The sequence below is a fragment of the Gigantopelta aegis genome, chromosome 13, assembly GCF_016097555.1.
Source record: "Gigantopelta aegis isolate Gae_Host chromosome 13, Gae_host_genome, whole genome shotgun sequence".
Lineage (NCBI taxonomy): Eukaryota > Metazoa > Mollusca > Gastropoda > Neomphalida > Peltospiridae > Gigantopelta > Gigantopelta aegis.
In genome coordinates, this window is record NC_054711.1 from 23485899 (window position 1) to 23496180 (window position 10282).

Below are 10282 nucleotides of genomic sequence, written 5' to 3' on the forward strand. Positions count from 1 at the left end.
CAGATCTTGAGAGGAAACCCGCTGTCGCCACTACATGGGCTACTCTTTCCGATTAGCAGCAAGGGATCTTTTATTTGCGCTTCCCACAGGCAGGTTAGCACAAACCATGGCCTTTGTTGAACAAGTTATGGATCACTGGTCGGTGCAAGTGGTTTACACCTACCCATTGAGCCTTGCGGAGCACTCACTCAGGGTTTGGAGTCGGTATCTGGATTAAAAATCCCATGCCTCGATTGGGATCCGAACCCAGTACCTACCAACCTGTAGACCGATGACCTAACCACGACGCCACCGAGGCCGGTCGAAAAAGGAAAGTCAGAGGAAAAAAGGAAGGAGGAAGAAATGCTCCATTTAACGACGTATTAAAAACTCTTTTTTTTTAAATGTGGTTATGTGGCGTCGAACTTGTCTGAGAAAAGAAGACAATTGCTACTCTTTTCGATCAAAATCGTATCTCTGCACAAGGCAGTCAAAAGGGTGTTTTAGGCGAAGTCATGATTGCTTCCATGATCCACTATCAGGTGTTCGTCCTTAGGAGAACCGCTACTAGGAGATCCGTAACAAGGTCAAGGTCAAAGGGTTTTACGTGCACGTTCAGAGCAAGCTGTTGTAGCGCACGCCTGTCGTGGGCACAGGTGCCGGCCTTGGCCGGCCTCTCTGTCCAAGACAGGAAAGGGGGGGGGGGGGGGGGAAGGAGGAGGGACCGTCTGCACTGGCAGGTGCAAGGGAGCACCAGCAGTCCGATTGAATCGATAGCAGGCGGATGGGGATGGTGGTGCTATGGAATTTGAGTGGAGCGATTTAAACCAAAGAGAAAAGGTGCGCAATTTTGTTGAGTAAATTTGGCGCAATTTTGAACGGTCGGTCGAAAGGTAAATGTTTGAGCTAGTATAGGTTTGGAATTCGAGTGTAGCTCGTTAGTGGTTCGAGAGTAGCTCGTTATTTATCGACCTTCATGATGCTGGTTGTCTCCCTAGGCTGTCCATAGGGTCCTCAGAAGGACCTGACCTATTCAGGTCGTGGCATGACAGCCCAGAGGAGACTCGTGCAATTTTGTGTAGACACTGGCAGGCAAGGCAATTTGTTCCGGGGTGGTCGAAGCGCAGGTGTTGATTTGGTCTTCAGTTTCCTCCTCAGTGACACCAAGTACATTCCAGCAGCAAGTATTTTGGGTTATTGGGGTGGGGGCGGCCGATATTCTTTTGTTCGGCCTTCCCCGGGTGTATTGCAATTGTGTACTCGGAACCGGTATTCTTTTGTCCGGTTCCTTATTTGAGCACGTGTTGGGCCATTAAAATGTGGGGCGGATGCAGTGTTATCATGAGTCAATGCATCCTGTGTGCTGTTGCGGTGAGCTTTCACTGGCATAGTTAGGTCGTTGAAGCTGCTTCAATCCATCCAATTTTGGTTAGAAAGATATGAATCTTCTTTTTATACTGTAGTAATGTAAACACTTAGCAAATATATCTTTGATGATGTAGATAACAACATGACAATGTACACAAAGTACAACGCGTTGCTGGTTTCTACATTAGCCCGAGTACTCTCAGTGGCGGATCCAGAAATTCCATTTAGCGGCGGCCCCAATGACATGAGTCAGAATGCTAATGGAACTTTGGGGGAGGTTTGGAAGGGGATCATAAAAATATTACCATTAATATATAATAAAATTATAACTGTCGTAAAATTTAGGGGGGCCCTACCCCCCCCCCCCCCCCCCAGATCCGCCTCTGCATTCACAGAACAAACGTAGGTGCTCACGGGTTTCTTCCTGTAGTGTTTAGCGTCAAATATATGGCTATTATTTTATTAGAGCGGGAATGTTTGCCTACCATCGAATTCCGTGTTTTTGCTATAGAGGTATCTCTGGCTGAGAGAGCGATCATAACCGTCCATTTCATTTCATTTCAACTTATTTTCGAGCTTATATCCAATTAAGGTTCAAGCACGCTGTCCTGGGCACACACCTCAGCTATCTGGGCTGTCTGTCCAGGACAGTTGGTTAGTTGTTAACTGTGAATGGTTAGAGAGACTTTTGCATTGCATGTACCATAGTTTGACACCCAGTAGTCGATGTATATTTCGTGCTGGGGTGTCGTTAAACATTTATTCTATTCTATTCTGTGGTTAGTGAGAGAGAAGAGGGTGTAGTGGTCTTACACCTACCCATTGAGTCGTTAAAACTCGCTCTGGGTGGGAGCTGGTAGGGGGATGCGAACCCTGTACCTACCAGCCTTATGTCCGATGGCTTAACCGTCCAGTTGTCTGCCTAGCTTTCGAAAGGCAGAAAGAAAGAAAGAAGTGTTTTATTTAACGACGCACTCAACACATTTTATTTACGGTTATATGGCGTCAGACATATGGTTAAGGACCACACAGATTTTGAGAGGAAACCCGCTGTCGCCACTACATGGGCTACTCTTCCGATTGGCAGCAAGGGATCTTTTATTTGCGCTTCCCACAGGCAGGATAGCACAAACCATGGCCTTTGTTGAACCAGTTATGGATCACTGGTCGGTGCAAGTGGTTTACACCTACCCATTGAGCCTTGCGGAGCACTCGAAAGGCAGAGTACTCGGTCTAGTTTCTACATGTGCTGGTTTTCGTACATGGCAAAAATCAAGATCAAGATCAAGATCAGATCAAGATCAAGTGTTTTAACGATCACATTCAGAACAAGAATAGGTTCTTACAATTGTCAGCTCTTTCGTCCTGGACAGGATAGGTCGGAAGGAAATGTTTTATTTAACGACGCACTCAACACATTTTATTTACGGTTATATGGCGCCGGGGATATGGTTAAGGACCACACATATGTAGAGAGAGGAAACCCGCTGTCGCCATTTCATGGGCTACTCTTTTCGATTAGCAGCAAGGGATATTTCTTATACACCATCCCACAGACAGGATAACACATATTACGGCCTTTGTTACCCCAGTTGTGGAGCATTGGCTGGAATGAGAAATAGCCGAATGGGGCCACCGATGGGAATCGGTCCTAAACCGAACGCGCATCAAGCGAGCGCTTTACCACTGGGCTACGTCCCGACCCGAGACAGGAAAGGTTTCTGGGGAGGAAAAGGGAGAGAATCGCATGGGCAATCCAAACTAGTGTGCGAGAAGGTAATTTGTGGTGCGTAATTTGCAATGTTTTCCTGAGTGAATACTTAAAGGCATATTGTCACAGACCACTGACCTATTTAATAGTCTAACAAAGTATTACCTGAACAAAAATAATTTGATTTGCCCCTAAATGTACTTTATTTAACCATGTTCATAACCATGTTCATAACCACCATACCATTGTAAAAATAATTGAATTATGGCAATGGTCCATAATTCAAAAACTAAACTTGCCGAGAGGGATGACATGGATTTCACTCCATCATGGTTCAGTTAATGTGATGCGACAGCTAGATTTGGGTTCCAACAATTAATGTAATTTTTATTTATTGTCCATTGTAGAGAAATAAGGTCCTTAAATCCGTGACAGTATGCCTTTAAGCCAAAGGTAAATGTGCGCATTTTAAAAAAATGTCTGCTGATTGTGCACTCAATTTTGACGGTTCGGTCTAAAGGAATATAACAAACTAGTATGAATGAAGATATGCCCAAAATAACGACGAGAATCGCAACATTCCCAACATAATTATGCATATATTATCACCCACATTGTGTTACGTCATTTCTGTTATGCATGTGCAGCATGCTACATCCACTGTCAACATAATGCAACGACTGATTTCAACTAGTGGGGCGGGGGAGTTGCATTTAACGGGTTGCGTTTAAAATTAACAAGTATGTGCAAATGTTGACGATTGCAAACTAGGAGTCGTTTGTGACTATTGTTTCTTAGGGGCGTAGGCTAGTGGGGTTCGGGGGGTTCGGACGAACCCCCACCCCCCGCTGAAGCAAATGGTCCGTTTTCAGAACTAAAACATATAGGTTTATACACATGGAGTTTCTGGTGGTGTAAAAACAAAATAGAAAAAGGTCCACTTGGTTCATATTCGACCCCCCCCCCCCCCCCCCCCCCCAGGTCCAGATCACGCTACGCCCCTGTTTCCTTGTAAGTCGTGTACACGTAGGCCGCATATAATAATAGTTATGTGTATATAATTATTTCACTGGACAGACAATTAAGAGTCTTCGGTGTTGTACTGGTTAACCCATTAGCTTTAAGATTGTACTATACCAAATGAAATTCCATAGGCGACCATGTTAACGTTGAAAAAAGTGTACCTTTCATGGCTCATTTTCGGTATAATAAAAGTTTGACCCAGCCGGAAATTATTTTGTTTAGTGCTATCTTAAGGCTATTGTACTTTGGTACTTTGGGTTTGAATCTTACTGGCTGGTCCAGAGTGAGTCACAGATTCCCGGGACTCATCTCCTGTTTGACGTGCCCTTTTTAATGATTTTAAAAACAAATCATCATCCACAATATACAGTACTAAAGTAAGCGGAGAATACGTCTCTGGGCATCTTTATCTAAACATTTGCCAGGGAGCATGTCTACGAAGCTCCCTAAAGATCTCGCTCCCTTTGGAAGATCGGCTTATTTACCTTTAACAAACTGCCTTTTCTAGAAATTGTTACTTCCCCCCCCCCCCCCTTTATAATTTAATGCCTGGATCTGGCCCTGAATCCCATTGTGCAAGATAAAGCTGGGCGGTATTGAAATTTGGGGTTCGGTATCGATATCGGTATTTTTGGGGTGATTTACCTCGGTATCGGTACGGTATTCGGTATTGACACGATATCGATATCGAGCGCTATTTTCGGTATACTCGTCTTTAAATGCATGCCTGTGTTATGGCTCGACCGCTAATTTCATCTAAATACAATTAAATTCCATACACAAGGCTTTCGTCTGACAAACCCATTTCGGTATTTTGATATTTGCTCGGTACGGTAAATCGGTATTGACATAATACCGATACCGAACGGTATATACGGTATACCGCCCAGCTCTAGTGCATTTGTATGTACCACCAAATCAAACTCACAGACGACAATGATAACATATAGACAAACTGTTATACACAGCGTTCCAATCAGTCAACGTAATAGTTTCAAGACAAAACGGGAAGCGTCTTCGAATACCTTAGGTCCGCACTAAAACTGACATCTTAATTTTACTAGTACCCCGTATATATGTTTCAGGTATAACAGTGACTGGTACATTGACACTAATCCAAATTAAATTACAAGAATGTACTTGCCAGGTCAGGTCAGGTTAGGTCATAGGGCTTTACGTGCACATTCAGAGCAAGCTGTTGTAGCGCACGCCTGTCTTGGGCACAAGAGCCGGCTTCGGCCGGCTCCTCCGCCCAGGACAGGAAAGGTAGGGGGAGGGGAAGGAGGGACCGTGCAAGTGAGCACTAGCAGCCCGACCGTGGTCGATAGCAGGCTGAGGGGGCTGGGGAGGTAATGGTGCTATGGAATGTTGAATGGAGCAAGAATTATGCCAAAAGAGAAAAGGTGCGCAAGTTTCATTGAGGAATTTGGGCGCAATTTTTAACTGTCGGTCAAAAAGAAAGTTCCGGAGCTAATATAGGTTTTGACATTAGTGAATCGAGAGTAGCTCGTTAATTAGACCTCTATGATGCTGTGGTGTCTCCCTAGGTTGCCCTTAAAAAGGGCTTAACCGCTTCTGGTCATGGCATGGCAACCCAGGGGATACTCGTGCACTTGCCAGATGCGATAATATATATACTACTCAAAAGAATTTAAGGGTCAGACGATATTTTCGACATTATTTTCTGAATGTCAATTATATTAGCTAGACCATAATGTCACGCATGGTATTGTTCCATTTTGACGAAAGTGGGTCTAAGCTACCCATAAATGAATTAAAATCCACTGTCATTGACACTGTCGACTAGTTCTAATGGCGAAAACATGCTTACATTTGCACGTAAATTAGGGCGAAAGCGAAAGGTCTGCTAAGTGCCCATAACTTGCTTTTTCACAAAGCGTTTCATTTGCACGCTTTGCATGTGTATTCCATGTTCCCAATGCTGAATTTCTGTATAATTGGAGCTTGCGTTCGTGTACGGTGCACACTCCAAATTCGACAATGGTACGACATCAACTGACTATCGAAGATCGAGGAAGGGCTATTGCTTGGCTTCAGGATGGCAATACGCAAAGAAATGTTGCTCTGAGACTTGGTGTCAGTCAGAGTGTCGTTGGCCGACTGTGGCAACGGTACCAAGCAACGAATTCTGTTCGAAATCGTCCACGTTCGGGAAGACCCCGAAGCACTACAAATAGAGAGGACCGCTACATCACCAATATGGCTCTACGTCAACGCACAACCACTGCACGCCGATTACATGACAATCTGCGGACTGCGACTGGAACTCGAGTGTCTGATCAAACCATACGTAATCGTCTGAGAGCCAATAATCTACGCTGCCGTCGCCAGGCTGTTCGACCACCACTCCTACCACGTCACAGAACGGCCAGACGTCACTGGTGCACACTTCATCTGCGGTGGCAACGTGTTCAGTGGGGTCGAGTGATGTTCACTGATGAGTCCAGTTTTAGTCTCCAGTTCAACGACGGTCGGGTTCGTGTCTACAGACGTCCTGGGGAGCGCTTCGCTGACGTTAACGTTAGACAACGTCACCGGTTCGGTGGTGGCAGAGTCATGGTGTGGGGCGGCATCTCTATCCACCACAGGAACCCCCTCTATGTGGTGAATGGCAATCTGAATGGAATCCGCTATCTGAATGAGATTATCCGGCCGTTGGTTCTCCCAGGCCTTCAGCAGATTGGCGGCGGGGCAGTTCTGCAGGATGACAATGCCAGACCCCACCGTATCGCCAGGATGGATTGGCCAGCATATTCGCCTGACTTGGCCCCAATAGAGAACGCCTGGGACGAATTAGGCAGGAGAGTTCGGGATAACCATGCCCCTCCGGCCAACCTTCATGATCTGGGTCAACTTCTTATGACAGAGTGGCAGGCCATTCCCCAAGAGTTCTTCAGACGTCTGATCAACAGCATGAGGCAACGATGTGTCGAGTGTATTCGCGCCAGGGGTGGATTCACACACTATTAAACGAATGTTCTAATGTGTAAAATCCATGTTTGACAACCTTCAACTTTGACAGCATGTCATATGACTTTCTTGTATACAGTGACGTTTATTTGTGTTTTTTTGTAAATATGGAACAATAAATTAAATTTTTGGTGTAGTTTACATCATCAATCTAATACACTCTGAAACTTATTTGGTTATACATTTTTGACCCTTAAATTCTTTTGAGTAGTATATATATATATATAAATATGACACGTCAGGTCACATGCCTCAACAATGTCAGGCGTGGTCTTTTTAATGCGACATTCACAGTTAAGTGCACTTCGAACCTTGACCCGATAAGAAGCCATTTGGTAAAATGTTATCTACACCAGTCTCTTTCTCTCACTAACTACTAACAACTAACCAGACACACACTCAGATAGTTTAATGCACCCAGGGTATCGTGATTAAACCTTTTTGTGGATATAAGCACAAAAAGTTATTAAAATGAAAGAAAAGATCATAGAACTTAGTGCATGTACACACATTTCCTTTCGGTTTCCACGCTAATGCTGATGCATAGCTTCTGTACTCTGACTTCAGTGGACTTGGTTTCAGTTTGGAGTTTTCCTTCTCCTAGGAGAGTTTCCTTACTAGGATTCTGAGCCTCTCCAGCCAGATGATTGTGCAAAATCAGAAAACCGGTGATGTGTGTGTGTGTGGGGGGGGGGGGGGGGGGGGGGGGGGTCCTGTATAACAACACAAGGCATGGTATGGGGATGCTAGGGGAGAGGTTTAACTGTGCCAGCGTTCCTATTGCGAGAAAAGGAACAATCCAGTGAATTATTCCTTGCTACATCAGACCATGATTGCTTTTGAAAAACAAATGAATTAGGTACAGGTTTTACAACTTACAAACCATTTTCCTTAATATATGCATATCACGACAGTAATCAATTTATTTTCATGTAATTAAATATGAACAGCAATGAATGTTATTGAAAGAAGGAAGACAAGAAAGAAAAGAAGCAAGAAACGTTCTCTGTGTGTTAGATAATCACACGGCAGATTTGCTCAAATCAAAATATAAAAGCAAGGCATCGTAATCTGATGACGCGAAGTCTTTACAAAATTAGTAATTACGGAAAACCTTTTGTTTAATTCATTTTCGTGCTGAGATGTCATTAAATATTCATTCATTAATACATTATTTTGTTTAATTTATATGTTTGGGTACATGAAAACAGATTTCTTTATTTTCTTTACTCGGAACACTTTTATCATTTAATATTAACAGTAAATTTATAGGCTTAAATAGATGCAATAAATGCCAGAGAAAGAAAGAATGAAATGTTTTATTTAACGACGCACTCAACACATTTTATTTATGGTTATATGGCGTCAGACATATGGTTAAGGACCACACAGATTCTAAGAGGAAACCCGCTGTCGCCACTACATGGGCTACTCTTCCGATTAGCAGCAAGGGATCTTTTATTTGCGCTTCCCACAGGCAGGATAGCACAAACCATGGCCTTTGTTGAACCAGTTATGGATCACTGGTCGGTGCAAGTGGTTTACACCTACCCACTGAGCCTTGCGGAGCACTCACTCAGGGTTTGGAGTCGGTATCTGGATTAAAAATTCCATGCCTCGACTGGGATCCGAACCCAGTACCTACCAGCCTGTAGACCGATGGCCTTCCACGATGCCACCGAGGCCGGTAGACGACGATTGATACAGGGTAAGGGATCGACTAGGGAATTGAAGATTTTTCAGAGTAAACTGCTCTTTTAGGATAAACACTGAATTTTTAGGGTAAAAACTGAACTTTTCAGGGAAAATTTCTTCTTCCACCCATACTTTCCAGTAAATAAGATAAGATGATAAGATAAAAAATCAATGTGCTCTAGAGGCGTCGTTAAATAAAACAAACTTTACTTTTTATTGACGTCAGTTGAAAATTCGAGTTTTATCACCTTTTGTAATTGACTTCACGTAATCCCCAACGTGTTTGTTTGTCTTAGTGACGTCCCCGCGTTCGGCCGAGTCAAATATTTCGACCTTTGGGATCACGCCGCCGTGTTAAAAAGTGTTCTTCGCGTTTAAACGAAAACGGCGCGTAGGCACGTTCCGTCAACAATGTGTCAGAATCAAGTTATTATGACGAAACGAAGGCGGTGTCTCTCGCTCGTTGTCGTTGACGCTCGGGAATTATTTCCAGACAGGAGTTCGGCGACAGGACTGCCATTTTAAGCCAAGCTTTCAGTAAGAACATAGATATTCGTCAAGGTTGTGCATCACTTCCGTAACTTCTTCTTCAGATCTTTCCACAACAGTCGCGTTTTGAGCAGATAAACTGGGTGTTACGTCATTAATGCACCCGGAAATGCGATTAAGTGGGAGTTTATGATGGACTATCTTTTGTGTATTGTTTTATAGTCCACGTTCACTCGAAAAGAGGTAAGCATATATCTGTAATAAGTGTGGGGTTTTTTTATACTAAGACACAACAAAAGGCTCATGCGTTTAAAATAGAAATAGTTTTTGTTGTGGATGTAGTAGTAGCACAGACGTGTGTAGGAACGCACAACGCCAACAACTTTCATTGTGGATTTAATACGACAAAAAGGTAAATTATATTATAAAGTTAATGTCAGTTTTCTTGAAAATTGTGTTTAGAATAATTTTCATATTAAATCAATTGTAAAAAACCACAAAAAAAACCCTGTAATATTTGGATAATTGTGTATGGTGTTTTCCCACTTTCCAGTTATGCAATTTTGTAACGGTGTAATGTGGGGGGTTGGGGGATAGTTTTTTGGGTTTTTTTTTTTTTTTTGTTTATAGGGAAGTGTTGATGTTGTTGTTGTTTCTGGTTTGGTTTTGGTTTTGGTTTGTTTTTGTTCGTTTAATTTTGTTTTGTGTTCAATTAGTTATTGCATATAAACTTAACTGTGATTTTGGTACATTTTAAACTTAAATTCAACGGTTGCAGCTTGCATGAGATCCAATGTTTGTTTGTTTGGGTTTGGGGTTTTTTTTGGGAGGTGGGGGTATTATTATTTTTATTATTATTATGTTATTATTATTATTGTTGTTGTTGTTTTTGTTGGGGGTGGGTTGGGGGTTTTTTTTGTTGGGGGGGGCGGGGTATTATTATTTTTTATTATTATTATTATTATTATTATTGTTGTTGTTTTATTGGTTTTCGTTTTCTGGTTGTTTTTATTTTTATTTGTGCTT